We start from the raw sequence: 21,728 nt of genomic DNA on the forward strand, positions 1-21,728 counted from the left end.
ATGAAGAACTCTTTAGACCTTTAAACCGTACAAAGAGAAAGTGCTATTCACCAGCCACTTGAACGGCCCAAAGCTGCTTTGAAATTGAGTCAACAGCCACATCTTGGCTGACTAAAGCAAATTCAACAAGGGAGCTCAATGTCACAACATAGGGTGGAATACGCAAATCTAAGCAGCCCCTGATCACAGCCCTGAGGACATTGCTGTAAGTGTGCTGGAGTACAGCTGTCTACCAGGTGCTTGGCATTCTTCCAAATTTGCATGGCCTGTCTGGCCAGGGAATACAAGAGCATGACTCTTCTAGATGAGCTCTTACATGGGTCCTAAGCTCATTTGGTAAGGATTGCACTTTATCAGCAAGGCTTTGTACAACAGAAATATGTGAGAAACCCAAGCTCTCTTGACTAGACGAGGACGGAATAACGTCCCAGGTGAAGACGAACAGATGCAACTTCCATCAGATGTTATCCTGATGAAGAAGATTATATCTCCAAAAGTCATTTCAGAAGTGGGATTCGAACCCACGCCTCCAGAGGAGACTGCAGTCTAAACACAGCGCCTTAGACCACTCGGCCATCCTGACAGTGAAGAGTCCTAAGAAATGTATAAAAGTCACTCAGAAATTTCTGCGTCCATGCAAGCTTGAAATAATGTCAACCTTCAAACACAAGGTGCAACTTTTTGCACAGGACAATAAACACAGAAGATCACATATGAAAGCATTTCATTTCACAGGTGTACTGTTTTTATGCTTTTAGAATAACTTATACCTCTCACCAGCTATTTAGGGTTCTGTATCCTACTCACAAAATTACCTTGCCTGCGACCTTTCTCTCTATACACAAACAACTACTGCTCAGGAAGTAGGAAGGCAGAAGGTGGGGCAGTTTATGCAAATTTATGCTGTCAATGTGCCTTGCACATTCATGCAGAATTTCTAGATCCTTGCTGGAAACAAGAGAGCAGGCCTTGTTTCAGATCAACTGTCCCTAGCAAGGAACGTCTGAGCACATCCATTCTTTTGCTCTCTAGCCCCTGGCTTGGGACTCACCCTCACTGGCTGAGGAGTGAAGTTCTGCATACCAACGTTGCATAGAAGGTATGTTTGTGATTGGTTTGAGATGGGTGGGAGGTCAAGAGCAGGGAAAAGCAAGTCACTTTCACTTCTAGTCTCCTCTTCTATGCCTACCTGCCGTTCACTCACTCTGTCTTTGTTTCATTCTCTCCTTCCTCAACACCCCATCTCACTCACTCGCTCTATCATTTGTGCTCTTTCCCCTTGCTCTTCATTTCATAGTGGAAACATCACTTGAATGGATCATTGGAAAATGAGGTTACATAAAATTAAAAATCTACTTATTGGAAACCAAAAATATCACAAGACTGAATGTAAGCCATTTCTTCAATAAAAGGGATTTTTTAGGCACCCCCCAAAAAACACATAAAACACCACTAGTGCTAGAAGAATATTATAAGAGCTTGAAGACAGAATTGGGCTAATTCATTTGCAGTTGAAACTGAAGTTTGGTACTTATTCAGATATTATATGCACTGCCAATTTTTACCTGAGATTCTGAAGGAACGCAGAGACAAAATGGACTTAAATTTTTGTCAGAAGTGGCATTCGAACCCACGCCTCCAGGAGAGACTGCGGCCTTAACGCAGCGCCTTAGACCACTCGGCCATTCTGACCACATGTTGCTTGTCCATCTACATAGAGAGAAAGATAGTGTGAACAAAAAAAACACACATCTTAGGCCATAAGTGGCTATAGAAAGAAAAAAACTCACTGCACTTTTCCAAAAAGACAACCATATAAGCCCATGTGAGGGAAATGATCTGATTTTCTCCCTCAAGAAAAAAGAAGATTAAACACAGGTTTGTCAGAAGTGGGGTTTGAACCCACGCCTCCAGAAGAGACTGCGACCTGAATGCAGCGCCTTAGACCACTCGGCCATCTTGACTTGCATTTCCAGCACCTTCCACAAGCCAGACAGCCATGCAAGTTTGGTACCGAAAAGGCATGCCCTCAATTTATTTATCCCATTATAAGCATTTCCAACAGATCTTTGAACAATCCATACAGAGCAGTACCTATGAAGAACTCTTTAGACCTTTAAAGCGTACAAAGAGAAAGTGCTATTCACCAGCCACTTGAACGGCCCAAAGCTGCTTTGAAATTGAGTCAACAGCCACATCTTGGCTGACTAAAGCAAATTCAACAAGGGAGCTCAATGTCACAACATAGGGTGGAATACGCAAATCTAAGCAGCCCCTGATCACAGCCCTGAGGACATTGCTGTAAGTGTGCTGGAGTACAGCTGTCTACCAGGTGCTTGGCATTCTTCCAAATTTGCATGGCCTGTCTGGCCAGGGAATACAAGAGCATGACTCTTCTAGATGAGCTCTTACATGGGTCCTAAGCTCATTTGGTAAGGATTGCACTTTATCAGCAAGACTTTGTACAACAGAAATATATGAGAAACCCAAGCTCTCTTGACTAGACGAGGACGGAATAACGTCCCAGGTGAAGACGAACAGATGCAACTTCCATCAGATGTTATCCTGATGAAGAAGATTATATCTCCAAAAGTCATTTCAGAAGTGGGATTCTAACCCACGCCTCCAGAGGAGACTGCAGCCTAAACACAGCGCCTTAGACCACTCGGCCATCCTGACAGTGAAGAGTCCTAAGAAATGTATAAAAGTCACTCATAAATTTCTGCGTCCATGCAAGCTTGAAATAATTTCAACCTTCAAACACAAGGTGCAACTTTTTGCACAGGACAATAAACACAGAAGATCACATATGAAAGCATTTCATTTTACAGGTGTACTGTTTTTATGCTTTTAGAATAACTTATAACTCTCACCAGCTATTTAGGGTTCTGTATCCTACTCACAAAATTATCTTGCCTGCGACCTCTCTCTTTATACACAAACAACTACTGCTCAGGAAGTAGGAAGGCAGAAGGTGGGGCAGTTTATGCAAATTTATGCTGTCAATGTGCCTTGCAGATTCATGCAGAATTTCTAGATCCTTGCTGGAAACAAGAGAGCAGGCCTTGTTTCAGATCAACTGTCCCTAGCAAGGAACGTCTGAGCACATCCATTCTTTTGCTCTCTAGCCCCTGGCTTGGGACTCACCCTCACTGGCTGAGGAGTGAAGTTCTGCATACCAACGTTGCATAGAAGGTATGTTTGTGATTGGTTTGAGATGGGTGGGAGGTCAAGAGCAGGGAAAAGGAAGTCACTTTCACTTCTAGTCTCCTCTTCTATGCCTACCTGCCGTTCACTCACTCTGTCTTTGTTTCATTCTCTCCTTCCTCAACACCCCATCTCACTCACTGGCTCTATCATTTGTGCTCTTTCCCCTTGCTCTTCATTTCATAGTGGAAACATCTCTTGAATGGATCATTAGAAAATGAGGTTACATAAAATTAAAAATCTACTTATTGGAAACCAAAAATATCACAAGACTGAATGTAAGCCATTTCTTCAATAAAAGGGATTTTTTAGGCACCCCCAAAAAACACATAAAACACCACTAGTGCTAGAAGAATATTATACGAGCTTGAAGACAGAATTGGGCAAATTCATTTGCAGTTGAAACTGAAGTTTGGTACTTATTCAGATATTATATGCACTGCCAATTTTTAGCTGAGATTCTGAAGGAACGCAGAGACAAAATGGACTTAAAGTTTTGTCAGAAGTGGGATTCGAACCCACGCCTCCAGGAGAGACTGCGGCCTTAACGCAGCGCCTTAGACCACTCGGCCATCCTGACCACATGTTGCTTGTTCATCTACATAGTGAGAAAGATAGTGTGAACAAAAAAAACACACATCTTAGGCCATGAGTGGCTATAGCAAGAAAAAAACTCACTGCAGTTTTCCAAAAAGACAACCATATAAGCCCATGTGAGGGAAATGATCTGATTTTCTCCCTCAAGAAAAAAGAAGATTAAACACAGGTTTGTCAGAAGTGGGATTTGAACCCACGCCTCCAGAAGAGACTGCGACCTGAACGCAGCGCCTTAGACCACTCGGCCATCCTGACTTGCATTTGCAGCACCTTCCACAAGCCAGACAGCCATGCAAGTTTGGTACCGAAAAGGCATGCCCTCAATTTATTTATCCCATTATAAGCATTTCCAACAGATCTTTGAACAATCCATACAGAGCAGTACCTATGAAGAACTCTTTAGACCTTTAAAGCGTACAAAAAGAAAGTGCTATTCACCAGCCACTTGAACGGCCCAAAGCTGCTTTGAAATTGAGTCAACAGCCACATCTTGGCTGACTAAAGCAAATTCAACAAGGGAGCTCAATGTCACAACATAGGGTGGAATACGCAAATCTAAGCAGCCCCTGATCACAGCCCTGAGGACATTGCTGTAAGTGTGCTGGAGTACAGCTGTCTACCAGGTGCTTGGCATTCTTCCAAATTTGCATGGCCTGTCTGGCAAGGGAATACAAGAGCATGACTCTTCTAGATGAGCTCTTACATGGGTCCTAAGCTCATTTGGTAAGGATTGCACTTTATCAGCAAGACTTTGTACAACAGAATTATATGAGAAACCCAAGCTCTCTTGACTAGACGAGGACGGAATAACGTCCCAGGTGAAGACGAACAGATGCAACTTCCATCAGATGTTATCCTGATGAAGAAGATTATATCTCCAAAAGTCATTTCAGAAGTGGGATTCGAACCCACGCCTCCAGAGGAGACTGCAGCCTAAACACAGCGCCTTAGACCACTCGGCCATCCTGACAGTGAAGAGTCCTAAGAAATGTATAAAAGTCACTCATAAATTTCTGCGTCCATGCAAGCTTGAAATAATTTCAACCTTCAAACACAAGGTGCAACTTTTTGCACAGGACAATATACACAGAAGATCACATATGAAAGCATTTCATTTCACAGGTGTACTGTTTTTATGCTTTTAGAATAACTTATAACTCTCACCAGCTATTTAGGGTTCTGTATCCTACTCACAAAATTATCTTGCCTGCGACCTCTCTCTTTATACACAAACAACTACTGCTCAGGAAGTAGGAAGGCAGAAGGTGGGGCAGTTTATGCAAATTTATGCTGTCAATGTGCCTTGCAGATTCATGCAGAAATACTAGATCCTTGCTGGAAACAAGAGAGCAGGCCTTGTTTCAGATCAACTGTCCCTAGCAAGGAACGTCTGAGCACATCCATTCTTTTGCTCTCTAGCCCCTGGCTTGGGACTCACCCTCACTGGCTGAGGAGTGAAGTTCTGCATACCAACGTTGCATAGAAGGTATGTTTGTGATTGGTTTGAGATGGGTGGGAGGTCAAGAGCAGGGAAAAGCAAGTCACTTTCACTTCTAGTCTCCTCTTCTATGCCTACCTGCCGTTCACTCACTCTGTCTTTGTTTCAGTCTCTCCTTCCTCAACACCCCATCTCACTCACTCGCTCTATCATTTGTGCTCTTTCCCCTTGCTCTTCATTTCATAGTGGAAACATCTCTTGAATGGATCATTAGAAAATGAGGTTACATAAAATTAAAAATCTACTTATTGGAAACCAAAAATATCACAAGACTGAATGTAAGCCATTTCTTCAATAAAAGGGATTTTTTAGGCACCCCCCAAAAAACACATAAAACACCACTAGTGCTAGAAGAATATTATACGAGCTTGAAGACAGAATTGGGCAAATTCATTTGCAGTTGAAACTGAAGTTTGGTACTTATTCAGATATTATATGCACTGCCAATTTTTAGCTGAGATTCTGAAGGAACGCAGAGACAAAATGGACTTAAAGTTTTGTCAGAAGTGGGATTCGAACCCACGCCTCCAGGAGAGACTGCGGTCTTAACGCAGCGCCTTAGACCACTCGGCCATCCTGACCACATGTTGCTTGCTCATCTACATAGTGAGAAAGATAGTGTGAACAAAAAAAACACACATCTTAGGCCATGAGTGGCTATAGCAAAAAAAAAAACTCACTGCACTTTTCCAAAAAGACAACCATATAAGCCCATGTGAGGGAAATGATCTGATTTTCTCCCTCAAGAAAAAAGAAGATTAAACACAGGTTTGTCAGAAGTGAGATTTGAACCCACGCCTCCAGAAGAGACTGCTACCTGAACGCAGCGCCTTAGACCACTCGGCCATCCTGACTTGCATTTGCAGCACCTTCCACAAGCCAGACAGCCATGCAAGTTTGGTACCGAAAAGGCATGCCCTCAATTTATTTATCCCATTATAAGCATTTCCAACAGATCTTTGAACAATCCATACAGAGCAGTACCTATGAAGAACTCTTTAGACCTTTAAACCGTACAAAGAGAAAGTGCTATTCACCAGCCACTTGAACGGCCCAAAGCTGCTTTGAAATTGAGTCAACAGCCACATCTTGGCTGACTAAAGCAAATTCAACAAGGGAGCTCAATGTCACAACATAGGGTGGAATACGCAAATCTAAGCAGCCCCTGATCACAGCCCTGAGGACATTGCTGTAAGTGTGCTGGAGTACAGCTGTCTACCAGGTGCTTGGCATTCTTCCAAATTTGCATGGCCTGTCTGGCCAGGGAATACAAGAGCATGACTCTTCTAGATGAGCTCTTACATGGGTCCTAAGCTCATTTGGTAAGGATTGCACTTTATCAGCAAGGCTTTGTACAACAGAAATATGTGAGAAACCCAAGCTCTCTTGACTAGACGAGGACGGAATAACGTCCCAGGTGAAGACGAACAGATGCAACTTCCATCAGATGTTATCCTGATGAAGAAGATTATATCTCCAAAAGTCATTTCAGAAGTGGGATTCGAACCCACGCCTCCAGAGGAGACTGCAGTCTAAACACAGCGCCTTAGACCACTCGGCCATCCTGACAGTGAAGAGTCCTAAGAAATGTATAAAAGTCACTCAGAAATTTCTGCGTCCATGCAAGCTTGAAATAATTTCAACCTTCAAACACAAGGTGCAACTTTTTGCACAGGACAATAAACACAGAAGATCACATATGAAAGCATTTCATTTCACAGGTGTGCTGTTTTTATGCTTTTAGAATAACTTATACCTCTCACCAGCTATTTAGGGTTCTGTATCCTACTCACAAAATTACCTTGCCTGCGACCTTTCTCTCTATACACAAACAACTACTGCTCAGGAAGTAGGAAGGCAGAAGGTGGGGCAGTTTATGCAAATTTATGCTGTCAATGTGCCTTGCACATTCATGCAGAATTTCTAGATCCTTGCTGGAAACAAGAGAGCAGGCCTTGTTTCAGATCAACTGTCCCTAGCAAGGAACGTCTGAGCACATCCATTCTTTTGCTCTCTAGCCCTTGGCTTGGGACTCACCCTCACTGGCTGAGGAGTGAAGTTCTGCATACCAACGTTGCATAGAAGGTATGTTTGTGATTGGTTTGAGATGGGTGGGAGGTCAAGAGCAGGGAAAAGCAAGTCACTTTCACTTCTAGTCTCCTCTTCTATGCCTACCTGCCGTTCACTCACTCTGTCTTTGTTTCATTCTCTCCTTCCTCAACACCCCATCTCACTCACTCGCTCTATCATTTGTGCTCTTTCCCCTTGCTCTTCATTTCATAGTGGAAACATCACTTGAATGGATCATTGGAAAATGAGGTTACATAAAATTAAAAATCTACTTATTGGAAACCAAAAATATCACAAGACTGAATGTAAGCCATTTCTTCAATAAAAGGGATTTTTTAGGCACCCCCCAAAAAACACATAAAACACCACTAGTGCTAGAAGAATATTATAAGAGCTTGAAGACAGAATTGGGCAAATTCATTTGCAGTTGAAACTGAAGTTTGGTACTTATTCAGATATTATATGCACTGCCAATTTTTACCTGAGATTCTGAAGGAACGCAGAGACAAAATGGACTTAAAGTTTTGTCTGAAGTGGCATTCGAACCCACGCCTCCAGGAGAGACTGCGGCCTTAACGCAGCGCCTTAGACCACTCGGCCATCCTGACCACATGTTGCTTGTCCATCTACATAGAGAGAAAGATAGTGTGAACAAAAAAAACACACATCTTAGGCCATAAGTGGCTATAGAAAGAAAAAAACTCACTGCACTTTTCCAAAAAGACAACCATATAAGCCCATGTGAGGGAAATGATCTGATTTTCTCCCTCAAGAAAAAAGAAGATTAAACACAGGTTTGTCAGAAGTGGGATTTGAACCCACGCCTCCAGAAGAGACTGCGACCTGAATGCAGCGCCTTAGACCACTCGGCCATCTTGACTTGCATTTACAGCACCTTCCACAAGCCAGACAGCCATGCAAGTTTGGTACCGAAAAGGCATGCCCTCAATTTATTTATCCCATTATAAGCATTTCCAACAGATCTTTGAACAATCCATACAGAGCAGTACCTATGAAGAACTCTTTAGACCTTTAAAGCATACAAAGAGAAAGTGCTATTCACCAGCCACTTGAACGGCCCAAAGCTGCTTTGAAATTGAGTCAACAGCCACATCTTGGCTGACTAAAGCAAATTCAACAAGGGAGCTCAATGTCACAACATAGGGTGGAATACGCAAATCTAAGCAGCCCCTGATCACAGCCCTGAGGACATTGCTGTAAGTGTGCTGGAGTACAGCTGTCTACCAGGTGCTTGGCATTCTTCCAAATTTGCATGGCCTGTCTGGCCAGGGAATACAAGAGCATGACTCTTCTAGATGAGCTCTTACATGGGTCCTAAGCTCATTTGGTAAGGATTGCACTTTATCAGCAAGACTTTGTACAACAGAAATATATGAGAAACCCAAGCTCTCTTGACTAGACGAGGACGGAATAACGTCCCAGGTGAAGACGAACAGATGCAACTTCCATCAGATGTTATCCTGATGAAGAAGATTATATCTCCAAAAGTCATTTCAGAAGTGGGATTCTAACCCACGCCTCCAGAGGAGACTGCAGCCTAAACACAGCGCCTTAGACCACTCGGCCATCCTGACAGTGAAGAGGCCTAAGAAATGTATAAAAGTCACTCATAAATTTCTGCGTCCATGCAATCTTGAAATAATTTCAACCTTCAAACACAAGGTGCAACTTTTTGCACAGGACAATAAACACAGAAGATCACATATGAAAGCATTTCATTTTACAGGTGTACTGTTTTTATGCTTTTAGAATAACTTATAACTCTCACCAGCTATTTAGGGTTCTGTATCCTACTCACAAAATTATCTTGCCTGCGACCTCTCTCTTTATACACAAACAACTACTGCTCAGGAAGTAGGAAGGCAGAAGGTGGGGCAGTTTATGCAAATTTATGCTGTCAATGTGCCTTGCAGATTCATGCAGAATTTCTAGATCCTTGCTGGAAACAAGAGAGCAGGCCTTGTTTCAGATCAACTGTCCCTAGCAAGGAACGTCTGAGCACATCCATTCTTTTGCTCTCTAGCCCCTGGCTTGGGACTCACCCTCACTGGCTGAGGAGTGAAGTTCTGCATACCAACGTTGCATAGAAGGTATGTTTGTGATTGGTTTGAGATGGGTGGGAGGTCAAGAGCAGGGAAAAGCAAGTCACTTTCACTTCTAGTCTCCTCTTCTATGCCTACCTGCCGTTCACTCACTCTGTCTTTGTTTCATTCTCTCCTTCCTCAACACCCCATCTCACTCACTGGCTCTATCATTTGTGCTCTTTCCCCTTGCTCTTCATTTCATAGTGGAAACATCTCTTGAATGGATCATTAGAAAATGAGGTTACATAAAATTAAAAATCTACTTATTGGAAACCAAAAATATCACAAGACTGAATGTAAGCCATTTTATCAATAAAAGGGATTTTTTAGGCACCCCCCAAAAAACACATAAAACACCACTAGTGCTAGAAGAATATTATACGAGCTTGAAGACAGAATTGGGCAAATTCATTTGCCGTTGAAACTGAAGTTTGGTACTTATTCAGATATTATATGCACTGCCAATTTTTAGCTGAGATTCTGAAGGAACGCAGAGACAAAATGGACTTAAAGTTTTGTCAGAAGTGGGATTCGAACCCACGCCTCCAGGACAGACTGAGGCCTTAACGCAGCACCTTAGACCACTCAGCCATCCTGACCACATGTTGCTTGTTCATCTACATAGCGAGAAAGATAGTGTGAACAAAAAAAACACACATCTTAGGCCATGAGTGGCTATAGCAAGAAAAAAACTCACTGCACTTTTCCAAAAAGACAACCATATAAGCCCATGTGAGGGAAATGATCTGATTTTCTCCCTCAAGAAAAAAGAAGATTAAACACAGGTTTGTCAGAAGTGGGATTTGAACCCACGCCTCCAGAAGAGACTGCGACCTGAACGCAGCACCTTAGACCACTCGGCCATCCTGACTTGCATTTGCAACACCTTCCACAAGCCAGACAGCCATGCAAGTTTGGTACCGAAAAGGCATGCCCTCAATTTATTTATCCCATTATAAGCATTTCCAACAGATCTTTGAACAATCCATACAGAGCAGTACCTATGAAGAACTCTTTAGACCTTTAAAGCGTACAAAGAGAAAGTGCTATTCACCAGCCACTTGAACGGCCCAAAGCTGCTTTGAAATTGAGTCAACAGCCACATCTTGGCTGACTAAAGCAAATTCAACAAGGGAGCTCAATGTCACAACATGGGGTGGAATACGCAAATCTAAGCAGCCCCTGATCACAGCCCTGAGGACATTGCTGTAAGTGTGCTGGAGTACAGCTGTCTACCAGGTGCTTGGCATTCTTCCAAATTTGCATGGCCTGTCTGGCAAGGGAATACAAGAGCATGACTCTTCTAGATGAGCTCTTACATGGGTCCTAAGCTCATTTGGTAAGGATTGCACTTTATCAGCAAGACTTTGTACAACAGAAATATATGAGAAACCCAAGCTCTCTTGACTAGACGAGGACGGAATAACGTCCCAGGTGAAGACGAACAGATGCAACTTCCATTAGATGTTATCCTGATGAAGAAGATTATATCTCCAAAAGGCATTTCAGAAGTGGGATTCAAACCCACGCCTCCAGAGGAGACTGCAGCCTAAACACAGCGCCTTAGACCACTCGGCCATCCTGACAGTGAAGAGTCCTAAGAAATGTATAAAAGTCACTCATAAATTTCTGCGTCCATGCAAGCTTGAAATAATTTCAACCTTCAAACACAAGGTGCAACTTTTTGCACAGGACAATATACACAGAAGATCACATATGAAAGCATTTCATTTCACAGGTGTACTGTTTTTATGCTTTTAGAATAACTTATAACTCTCACCAGCTATTTAGGGTTCTGTATCCTACTCACAAAATTATCTTGCCTGCGACCTCTCTCTTTATACACAAACAACTACTGCTCAGGAAGTAGGAAGGCAGAAGGTGGGGCAGTTTATGCAAATTTATGCTGTCAATGTGCCTTGCAGATTCATGCAGAATTTCTAGATCCTTGCTGGAAACAAGAGAGCAGGCCTTGTTTCAGATCAACTGTCCCTAGCAAGGAACGTCTGAGCACATCCATTCTTTTGCTCTCTAGCCCCTGGCTTGGGACTCACCCTCACTGGCTGAGGAGTGAAGTTCTGCATACCAACGTTGCATAGAAGGTATGTTTGTGATTGGTTTGAGATGGGTGTGAGGTCAAGAGCAGGGAAAAGCAAGTCACCTTCACTTCTAGTCTCCTCTTCTATGCCTACCTGCCGTTCTCTCACTCTGTCTTTGTTTCATTCTCTCCTTCCTCAACACCCCATCTCACTCACTGGCTCTATCATTTGTGCTCTTTCCCCTTGCTCTTCATTTCATAGTGGAAACATCTCTTGAATGGATCATTAGAAAATGAGGTTACATAAAATTAAAAATCTACTTATTGGAAACCAAAAATATCACAAAACTGAATGTAAGCCATTTCTTCAATAAAAGGGATTTTTTAGGCACCCCCCAAAAAACACATAAAACACCACTAGTGCTAGAAGAATATTATACGAGCTTGAGGACAGAATTGGGCAAATTCATTTGCAGTTGAAACTGAAGTTTGGTACTTATTCAGATATTATATGCACTGCCAATTTTTAGCTGAGATTCTGAAGGAACGCAGAGACAAAATGGACTTAAAGTTTTGTCAGAAGTGGGATTTGAACCCACGCCTCCAGGAGAGACTGCGGCCTTAACGCAGCGCCTTAGACCACTCGGCCATCATGACCACATGTTGCTTGTTCATCTACATAGTGAGAAAGATAGTGTGAACAAAAAAAACACACATCTTAGGCCATGAGTGGCTATAGCAAGAAAAAAACTCACTGCAGTTTTCCAAAAAGACAACCATATAAGCCCATGTGAGGGAAATGATCTGATTTTCTCCCTCAAGAAAAAAGAAGATTAAACACAGGTTTGTCAGAAGTGTGATTTGAAACCACGCCTCCAGAAGAGACTGCGACCTGACCGCAGCGCCTTAGACCACTCGGCCATCCTGCCTTGCATTTGCAGCACCTTCCACAAGCCAGACAGCCATGCAAGTGGGGTACCGAAAAGGCATGCCCTCAATTTATTTATCCCATTATAAGCATTTCCAACAGATCTTTGAACAATCCATACAGAGCAGTACCTATGAAGAACTCTTTAGACCTTTAATGAGTACAAAGAGAAAGTGCTATTCACCAGCCACTTGAACGGCCCAAAGCTGCTTTGAAATTGAGTCAATAGCCACATCTTGGCTGACTAAAGCAAATTCAACAAGGGATCTCAATGTCACAATATAGGGTGGAATTCGCAAATCTAAGCAGCCCCTGATCACTGCCCTGAGGAAATTGCTGTAAGTGTGCTGGAGTCCAGCTGTCTACCAGGTGCTTGGCATTCTTCCAAATTTGTATGGCCTGTCTGGCCAGGGAATACAAGAGAATGACTCTTCTAGATGAGCTCTTACATGGGTCATAAGCTCATTTGGTAAGGATTGCACTTTATCAGCAAGACTTTGTACAACAGAAATATATGAGAAACCCAAGCTCTCTTGACTAGACGAGGACAGAATAACGTCCCAGGTGAAGACGAGCAGAAGCAACTTCCATCAGATGTTATCCTGATGAAGAAGATTATATCTCCAAAAGTCATTTCAGAAGTGGGATTCGAACCCACGCCTCCAGAGGAGACTGCGGCCTAAACACAGCGCCTTAGACCACTCAGCCATCCTGACGGTGAAGAGTCCTAAGAAATGTATAAAAGTCACTCAGAAATTTCTGCGTCCATGCAAGCTTGAAATAATTTCAACCTTCAAACACAAGGTGCAACTTTTTGCACAGGACAATAAACACAGAAGATCACATATGAAAGCATTTCATTTCACAGGTGTGCTGTTTTTATGCTTTTAGAATAACTTATACCTCTCACCAGCTATTTAGGGTTCTGTATCCTACTCACAAAATTACCTTGCCTGCGACCTTTCTCTCTATACACAAACAACTACTGCTCAGGAAGTAGGAAGGCAGAAGGTGGGGCAGTTTATGCAAATTTATGCTGTCAATGTGCCTTGCACATTCATGCAGAATTTCTAGATGCTTGCTGGAAACAAGAGAGCAGGCCTTGTTTCAGATCAACTGTCCCTAGCAAGGAACGTCTGAGCACATCCATTCTTTTGCTCTCTAGCCCCTGGCTAGGGACTCACCCTCACTGGCTGAGGAGTGAAGTTCTGCATACCAACGTTGCATAGAAGGTATGTTTGTGATTGGTTTGAGATGGGTGGGAGGTCAAGAGCAGGGAAAAGCAAGTCACTTTCACTTCTAGTCTCCTCTTCTATGCCTACCTGCCGTTCACTCACTCTGTCTTTGTTTCATTCTCTCCTTCCTCAACACCCCATCTCACTCACTCGCTCTATCATTTGTGCTCTTTCCCCTTGCTCTTCATTTCATAGTGGAAACATCTCTTGAATGGATCATTAGAAAATGAGGTTACATAAAATTAAAAATCTACTTATTGGAAACCAAAAATATCACAAGACTGAATGTAAGCCATTTCTTCAATAAAAGGGATTTTTTAGGCACCCCCCAAAAAACACATAAAACACCACTAGTGCTAGAAGAATAATATAAGAGCTTGAAGACAGAATTGGGCAAATTCATTTGCAGTTGAAACTGAAGTTTGGTACTTATTCAGATATTTTATGCACTGCCAATTTTTAGCTGAGATTCTGAAGGAACGCAAAGACAAAATGGACTTAAAGTTTTGTCAGAAGTGGGATTCGAACCCACGCCTCCAGGAGAGACTGCGGCCTTAACACAGCGCCTTACACCACTCGGCCATCCTGACCACATGTTGCTTGTCCATCTACATAGTGAGAAAGATAGTGTGAAAAAAAAACCCACACATCTTAGGCCATAAGTGGCTATAGCAAGAAACAAACTCACTGCACTTTTCCAAAAAGACAACCATATAAGCCCATGTGAGGGAAATGATCTGATTTTCTCCCTCAAGAAAAAAGAAGATTAAACACAGGTTTGTCAGAAGTGGGATTTGAACCCACGCCTCCAGAAGAGACTGCGACCTGAACGCAGCGCCTTAGACCACTCGGCCATCCTGACTTGCATTTGCAGCACCTTCCACCAGCCAGACAGCCATGCAAGTTTGCTACCGAAAAGGCATGCCCTCAATTTATTTATCCCATTATAAGCATTTCCAACAGATCTTTGAACAATCCATACAGAGCAGTACCTATGAAGAACTCTTTAGACCTTTAAAGCGTACAAAGAGAAAGTGCTATTCACCAGCCACTTGAACGGCCCAAAGCTGCTTTGAAATTGAGTCAACAGTCACATCTTGGCTGACTAAAGCAAATTTAACAAGGGAGCTCAATGTCACAACATAGGGTGGAATACGCAAAAATAAGCAGCCCCTGATCACAGCCCTGAGGACATTGCTGTAAGTGTGCTGGAGTACAGCTGTCTACCAGGTGCTTGGCATTCTTCCAAATTTGCATGGCCTGTCTGGCCAGGGAATACAAGAGCATGACTCTTCTAGATGAGCTCTTACATGGGTCCTAAGCTCATTTGGTAAGGATTGCACTTTATCAGCAAGACTTTGTACAACAGAAATATATGAGAAACCCAAGCTCTCTTGACTAGACGAGGACAGAATAACGTCCCAGGTGAAGACGAACAGATGCAACTTCCATCAGATGTTATCCTGATGAAGAAGATTATATCTCCAAAAGTCATTTCAGAAGTGGGATTCGAACCACGCCTCCAGAGAAGACTGCAGCCTAAACACAGCGCCTTAGACCACTCGGCCATCCTGACAGTGAAGAGTCCTAAGAAATGTATAAAAGTCACTCAGAAATTTCTGCGTCCATGCAAGCTTGAAATAATTTCAACCTTCAAACACAAGGTGCAACTTTTTGCACAGGACAATAAACACAGAAGATCACATATGAAAGCATTTCATTTCACAGGTGTACTGTTTTTATGCTTTTAGAATAACTTATACCTCTCACCAGCTATATAGGGTTCTGTATCCTACTCACAAAATTATCTTGCCTGCGACCTCTCTCTTTATACACAAACAACTACTGCTCAGGAAGTAGGAAGGCAGAAGGTGGGCCACTTTATGCAAATTTATGCTGTCAATGTGCCTTGCAGATTCATGCAGAATTTCTAGATCCTTGCTGGAAACAAGAGAGCAGGCCTTGTTTCAGATCAACTGTCCCTAGCAAGGAACGTCTGAGCACATCCATTCTTTTGCTCTCTAGCCCCTGGCTTGGGACTCACCCTCACTGGCTGAGGAGTGAAGTTCTGCATACCAACGTTGCATAGAAGGTATGTTTGTGATTGGTTTGAGATGGGTGGGAGGTCAAGAGCAGGGAAAAGCAAGTCACCTTCACTTCTAGTCTCCTCTTCTATGCCTACCTGCCGTTCACTCACTCTGTCTTTGTTTCATTCTCTCCTTCCTCAACACCCCATCTCACTCACTGGCTCTATCATTTGTACTCTTTCCCCTTGCTCTTCATTTCATAGTGGAAACATCTCTTGAATGGATCATTAGAAAATGAGGTTACATAAAATTAAAAATCTACTTATTGGAAACCAAAAATATCACAAGACTGAATGTAAGCCATTTCTTCAATAAAAGGGATTTTTTAGGCACCCCCCAAAAACACATAAAACACCACTAGTGCTAGAAGAATATTATACGAGCTTGAAGACAGAATTGGGCAAATTCATTTGCAGTTGAAACTGAAGTTTGGTACTTATTCAGATATTATATGCACTGCCAATTTTTAGCTGAGATTCTGAAGGAACGCAGAGACAAAATGGACTTAAAGTTTTGTCAGAAGTGGGATTCGAACCCACGCCTCCAGGAGAGACTGCGGCCTTAACGCAGCGCCTTAGACCACTCGGCCATCCTGACCACATGTTGCTTGTTCATCTACATAGTGAGAAAGATAGTGTGAACAAAAAAAACACACACCTTAGGCCATGAGTGGCTATAGCAAGAAAAAAACTCACTGCACTTTTCCAAAAAGACAACCATATAAGCCCATGTGAGGGAAATGATCTGATTTTCTCCCTCAAGGAAAAAGAAGATTAAACACAGGTTTGTCAGAAGTGGGATTTGAACCCACGCCTCTAGAATAGACTGCGACCTGAACGCAGCGCCTTAGACCACTCGGCCATCCTGACTTGCATTTGCAGCACCTTCCACAAGCCAGACAGCCATGCAAGTGGGGTACCGAAAAGGCATGCCCTCAATTTATTTATCCCATTATAAGCATTTCCAACAGATCTTTGAACAATCCATACAGAGCAGTACTAATGAGTACAAAGAGAAAGTGCTATTCACCAGCCACTTGAACGGCAAAAAGCTGCTTTGAAATTGAGTCAATAGCCACATCTTGGCTGACTAAAGCAAATTCAACAAGGGATCTCAATGTCACAACATAGGGTGGAATTCGCAAATCTAAGCAGCCCCTGATCACTGCCCTGAGGAAATTGCTGTAAGTGTGCTGGAGTCCAGCTGTCTACCAGGTGCTTTGCATGCTTCCAAATTTGTATTGCCTGTCTGGCCAGGGAATACAAGAGAATGACTCTTCTAGATGAGCTCTTACATGGGTCATAAGCTCATTTGGTAAGGATTGCACTTTATCAGCAAGACTTTGTACAACAGAAATATATGAGAAACCCAAGCTCTCTTGACTAGACGAGGACAGAATAACGTCCCAGGTGAAGACGAACAGAAGCAACTTCCATCAGATGTTATCCTGATGAAGAAGATTATATCTCCAAAAGTCATTTCAGAAGTGGGATTCGAACCCATGCCTCCAGAGGAGACTGCGGCCTAAACACAGCGCCTTAGACCACTCGGCCATCCTGACAGTGAAGAGTCCTAAGAAATGTATAAAAGTCACTCAGAAATTTCTGCGTCCATGCAAGCTTGAAATAATTTCAACCTTCAAACACAAGGTGCAACTTTTTGCACAGGACAATAAACACAGAAGATCACATATGAAAGCATTTCATTTCACAGGTGTACTGTTTTTATGCTTTTAGAATAACTTATACCTCTCACCAGCTATTTAGGGTTCTGTATCCTACTCACAAAATTACCTTGCCTGCGACCTTTCTCTCTATACACAAACAACTACTGCTCAGGAAGTAGGAAGGCAGAAGGTGGGGCAGTTTATGCAAATTTATGCTGTCAATGTGCCTTGCACATTCATGCAGAATTTCTAGATCCTTGCTGGAAACAAGAGAGCAGGCCTTGTTTCAGATCAACTGTCCCTAGCAAGGAACGTCTGAGCACATCCATTCTTTTGCTCTCTAGCCCCTGGCTTGGGACTCACCCTCACTGGCTGAGGAGTGAAGTTCTGCATACCAACGTTGCATAGAAGGTATGTTTGTAATTGGTTTGAGATGGGTGGGAGGTCAAGAGGAGGGAAAAGCAAGTCACTTTCACTTCTAGTCTCCTCTTCTATGCCTACCTGCCGTTCACTCACTCTGTCTTTGTTTCATTCTCTCCTTCCTCAACACCCCATCTCACTCACTCGCTCTATCATTTGTGCTCTTTCCCCTTGCTCTTCATTTCATAGTGGAAACATCTCTTGAATGGATCATTAGAAAATGAGGTTACATAAAATTAAAAATCTACTTATTGGAAACCAAAAATATCACAAGACTGAATGTAAGCCATGTCTTCAATAAAAGGGATTTTTTAGGCACCCCCCAAAAAACACATAAAACACCACTAGTGCTAGAAGAATATTATAAGAGCTTGAAGACAGAATTGGGCAAATTCATTTGCAGTTGAAACTGAAGTTTGGTACTTATTCAGATATTATATGCACTGCCAATTTTTAGCTGAGATTCTGAAGGAACGCAGAGACAAAATGGACTTAAAGTTTTGTCAGAAGTGGGATTCGAACTCACGCCTCCAGGAGAGACTGCGGCCTTAACGCAGCACCTTAGACCACTCGGCCTTCCAGACCACATGTTGCTTGTCCATCTACATAGTGAGAAAGATAGTGTGAACAAAAAAAACACACATCTTAGGCCATAAGTGGCTATAGCAAGAAAAAAACTCACTGCACTTTTCCAAAAAGACAACCATATAAGCCCATGTGAGGGAAATGATCTGATTTTCTCCCTCAAGAAAAAAGAAGATTAAACACAGGTTTGTCATAAGTGGGATTTGAACCCACGCCTCCAGAAGAGACTGCAACCTGAACACAGCGCCTTAGACCACTCGGCCATCCTGACTTGCATTTGCAGCACCTTCCACAAGCCAGACAGCCATGCAAGTTTGGTTCCGAAAAGGCATGCCCTCAATTTATTTATCCCATTATAAGCATTTCCAACATATCTTTGAACAATCCATACAGAGCAGTACCTATGAAGAACTCTTTAGACCTTTAAAGCGTACAAAGAGAAAGTGCTATTCACCAGCCACTTGAACGGCCTAAAGCTGCTTTGAAATTGAGTCAACAGCCACATCTTGGCTGACTAAAGCAAATTCAACAAGGGAGCTCAATGTCACAACATAGGGTGGAATACGCAAATCTAAGCAGCCCCTGATCACAACCCTGAGGACATTGCTGTAAGTGTGCTGGAGTACAGCTGTCTACCAGGTGCTTGGCATTCTTCCAAATTTCCATGGCCTGTCTGGCCAGGGAATACAAGAGCATGACTCTTCTAGATGAGCTCTTACATGGGTCCTAAGCTCATTTGGTAAGGATTGCACTTTATCAGCAAGACTTCCCGATGAAGAAGATTATATCTCCAAAAGTCATTTCAGAAGTGGGATTCAAACCCACGCCTCCAGAGGAGACTGCAGCCTAAACACAGCGCCTTAGACAACTCGGACATCCTGACAGTGAAGAGTCCTAAGAAATGTATAAAAGTCACTCAGAAATTTCTGCGTCCATGCAAGCTTGAAATAATTTCAACCTTCAAACACAAGGTGCAACTTTTTGCACAGGACAATAAACACAGAAGATCACATATGAAAGCATTTCATTTCACAGGTGTACTGTTTTTATGCTTTTAGAATAACTTATACCTCTCACCAGCTATTTAGGGTTCTGTATCCTACTCACAAAATTATCTTGCCTGCGACCTCTCTCTTTATACACAAACAACTACTGCTCAGGAAGTAGGAAGGCAGAAGGTGGGGCAGCTTATGCAAATTTATGCTGTCAATGTGCCTTGCAGATTCATGCAGAATTTCTAGATCCTTGCTGGAAACAAGAGAGCAGGCCTTGTTTCAGATCAACTGTCCCTAGCAAGGAACGTCTGAGCACATCCATTCTTTTGCTCTCTAGCCCCTGGCTTGGGACTCACCCTCACTGGCTGAGGAGTGAAGTTCTGCATACCAACGTTGCATAGAAGGTATGTTTGTGATTGGTTTGAGATGGGTGGGAGGTCAAGAGCAGGGAAAAGCAAGTCACTTTCACTTCTAGTCTCCTCTTCTATGCCTACCTGCCGTTCACTCACTCTGTCTTTGTTTCATTCTCTCCTTCCTCAACACCCCATCTCACTCACTCGCTCTATCATTTGTGCTCTTTCCCCTTGCTCTTCATTTCATAGTGGAAACATCTCTTGAATGGATCATTAGAAAATGAGGTTACATAAAATTAAAAATCTACTTATTGGAAACCAAAAATATCACAAGACTGAATGTAAGCCATTTTATCAATAAAAGGGATTTTTTAGGCACCCCCCAAAAAACACATAAAACACCACTAGTGCTAGAAGAATATTATAAGAGCTTGAAGACAGAATTGGGCAAATTCATTTGCCGTTGAAACTGAAGTTTGGTACTTATTCAGATATTATATGCACTGCCAATTTTTAGCTGAGATTCTGAAGGAACGCAGAGACAAAATGGACTTAAAGTTTTGTCAGAAGTGGGATTCGAACCCACGCCTCCAGGAGAGACTGCGGCCTTAACGCAGCACCTTAGACCACTCAGCCATCCTGACCACATGTTGCTAGTTCATCTACATAGCGAGAAAGATAGTGTGAACAAAAAAAACACACATCTTAGGCCATGAGTGGCTATAGCAAGAAAAAAACTCACTGCACTTTTCCAAAAAGACAACCATATAAGCCCATGTGAGGGAAATGATCTGATTTTCTCCCTCAAGAAAAAAGAAGATTAAACTAAAAGTTTGTCAGAAGTGGGATTTGAACCCACGCCTCCAGAAGAGACTGCGACCTGAACGTAGCGCCTTAGACCACTCGGCCATCCTGACTTGCATTTGCAACACCTTCCACAAGCCAGACAGCCATGCAAGTGGGGTACCGAAAAGGCATGCCCTCAATTTATTTATCCCATTATAAGCATTTCCAACAGATCTTTGAACAATCCATACAGAGCAGTACCTATGAAGAACTCTTTAGACCTTTAATGAGTACAAAGAGAAAGTGCTATTCACCAGCCACTTGAACGGCCCAAAGCTGCTTTGAAATTGAGTCAATAGCCACATCTTGGCTGACTAAAGCAAATTCAACAAGGGATCTCAATGTCACAACATAGGGTGGAATTCGCAAATCTAAGCAGCCCCTGATCACTGCCCTGAGGAAATTGCTGTAAGTGTGCTGGAGTCCAGCTGTCTACCAGGTGCTTGGCATTCTTCCAAATTTGTATGGCCTGTCTGGCCAGGGAATACAAGAGAATGACTCTTCTAGATGAGCTCTTACATGGGTCATAAGCTCATTTGGTAAGGATTGCACTTTATCAGCAAGACTTTGTACAACAGAAATATATGAGAAACCCAAGCTCTCTTGACTAGACGAGGACAGAATAACGTCCCAGGTGAAGACGAACAGAAGCAACTTCCATCAGATGTTATCCTGATGAAGAAGATTATATCTCCAAAAGTCATTTCAGAAGTGGGATTCGAACCCACGCCTCCAGAGGAGACAGCGGCCTAAACACAGCGCCTTAGACCACTCGGCCATCCTGACAGTGAAGAGTCCTAAGAAATGTATAAAAGTCACTCAGAAATTTCTGCGTCCATGCAAGCTTGAAATAATTTCAACCTTCAAACACAAGGTGCAACTTTTTGCACAGGACAATAAACACAGAAGATCACATATGAAAGCATTTCATTTCACAGGTGTACTGTTTTTATGCTTTTAGAATAACTTATACCTCTCACCAGCTATTTAGGGTTCTGTATCCTACTCACAAAATTACCTTGCCTGCGACCTTTCTCTCTATACACAAACAACTACTGCTCAGGAAGTAGGAAGGCAGAAGGTGGGGCAGTTTATGCA

General features: G+C 42.7%; 18 non-coding genes across 18 annotated transcripts; all 18 read right to left on the bottom strand.

Annotated features, from left to right (window-relative positions):
- Positions 1 to 500: 500 nt before the first annotated feature.
- On the bottom strand, positions 501 to 583 carry TRNAL-UAG (transfer RNA leucine (anticodon UAG)). Its single transcript has one exon. It is a non-coding gene; the product is annotated as a tRNA-Leu (tRNA).
- Positions 584 to 1,609: 1,026 nt separating this feature from the next.
- Positions 1,610 to 1,692, bottom strand: TRNAL-AAG (transfer RNA leucine (anticodon AAG)). Its single transcript has one exon. It is a non-coding gene; the product is annotated as a tRNA-Leu (tRNA).
- Positions 1,693 to 3,704: 2,012 nt separating this feature from the next.
- Positions 3,705 to 3,787, bottom strand: TRNAL-AAG (transfer RNA leucine (anticodon AAG)). The gene has a single exon. It is a non-coding gene; the product is annotated as a tRNA-Leu (tRNA).
- A 189-nt stretch (positions 3,788 to 3,976) lies between these two features.
- TRNAL-CAG (transfer RNA leucine (anticodon CAG)) lies at positions 3,977 to 4,059 on the bottom strand. The gene has a single exon. It is a non-coding gene; the product is annotated as a tRNA-Leu (tRNA).
- Positions 4,060 to 4,691: 632 nt separating this feature from the next.
- Positions 4,692 to 4,774, bottom strand: TRNAL-UAG (transfer RNA leucine (anticodon UAG)). The gene has a single exon. It is a non-coding gene; the product is annotated as a tRNA-Leu (tRNA).
- Positions 4,775 to 5,800: 1,026 nt separating this feature from the next.
- TRNAL-AAG (transfer RNA leucine (anticodon AAG)) lies at positions 5,801 to 5,883 on the bottom strand. The gene has a single exon. It is a non-coding gene; the product is annotated as a tRNA-Leu (tRNA).
- Positions 5,884 to 6,788: 905 nt separating this feature from the next.
- TRNAL-UAG (transfer RNA leucine (anticodon UAG)) lies at positions 6,789 to 6,871 on the bottom strand. The gene has a single exon. It is a non-coding gene; the product is annotated as a tRNA-Leu (tRNA).
- Positions 6,872 to 10,265: 3,394 nt separating this feature from the next.
- TRNAL-CAG (transfer RNA leucine (anticodon CAG)) lies at positions 10,266 to 10,348 on the bottom strand. The gene has a single exon. It is a non-coding gene; the product is annotated as a tRNA-Leu (tRNA).
- Positions 10,349 to 12,089: 1,741 nt separating this feature from the next.
- On the bottom strand, positions 12,090 to 12,172 carry TRNAL-AAG (transfer RNA leucine (anticodon AAG)). Its single transcript has one exon. It is a non-coding gene; the product is annotated as a tRNA-Leu (tRNA).
- Positions 12,173 to 13,076: 904 nt separating this feature from the next.
- On the bottom strand, positions 13,077 to 13,159 carry TRNAL-UAG (transfer RNA leucine (anticodon UAG)). Its single transcript has one exon. It is a non-coding gene; the product is annotated as a tRNA-Leu (tRNA).
- Positions 13,160 to 14,185: 1,026 nt separating this feature from the next.
- TRNAL-AAG (transfer RNA leucine (anticodon AAG)) lies at positions 14,186 to 14,268 on the bottom strand. Its single transcript has one exon. It is a non-coding gene; the product is annotated as a tRNA-Leu (tRNA).
- A 189-nt stretch (positions 14,269 to 14,457) lies between these two features.
- On the bottom strand, positions 14,458 to 14,540 carry TRNAL-CAG (transfer RNA leucine (anticodon CAG)). Its single transcript has one exon. It is a non-coding gene; the product is annotated as a tRNA-Leu (tRNA).
- A 1,739-nt stretch (positions 14,541 to 16,279) lies between these two features.
- Positions 16,280 to 16,362, bottom strand: TRNAL-AAG (transfer RNA leucine (anticodon AAG)). Its single transcript has one exon. It is a non-coding gene; the product is annotated as a tRNA-Leu (tRNA).
- Positions 16,363 to 16,551: 189 nt separating this feature from the next.
- On the bottom strand, positions 16,552 to 16,634 carry TRNAL-CAG (transfer RNA leucine (anticodon CAG)). The gene has a single exon. It is a non-coding gene; the product is annotated as a tRNA-Leu (tRNA).
- Positions 16,635 to 17,243: 609 nt separating this feature from the next.
- On the bottom strand, positions 17,244 to 17,326 carry TRNAL-UAG (transfer RNA leucine (anticodon UAG)). Its single transcript has one exon. It is a non-coding gene; the product is annotated as a tRNA-Leu (tRNA).
- Positions 17,327 to 20,345: 3,019 nt separating this feature from the next.
- TRNAL-AAG (transfer RNA leucine (anticodon AAG)) lies at positions 20,346 to 20,428 on the bottom strand. Its single transcript has one exon. It is a non-coding gene; the product is annotated as a tRNA-Leu (tRNA).
- A 190-nt stretch (positions 20,429 to 20,618) lies between these two features.
- Positions 20,619 to 20,701, bottom strand: TRNAL-CAG (transfer RNA leucine (anticodon CAG)). The gene has a single exon. It is a non-coding gene; the product is annotated as a tRNA-Leu (tRNA).
- A 632-nt stretch (positions 20,702 to 21,333) lies between these two features.
- TRNAL-UAG (transfer RNA leucine (anticodon UAG)) lies at positions 21,334 to 21,416 on the bottom strand. Its single transcript has one exon. It is a non-coding gene; the product is annotated as a tRNA-Leu (tRNA).
- Positions 21,417 to 21,728: the final 312 nt, after the last annotated feature.

Source organism: Lissotriton helveticus, chromosome 8 (assembly GCF_964261635.1).
Source record: "Lissotriton helveticus chromosome 8, aLisHel1.1, whole genome shotgun sequence".
NCBI lineage: Eukaryota > Metazoa > Chordata > Amphibia > Caudata > Salamandridae > Lissotriton > Lissotriton helveticus.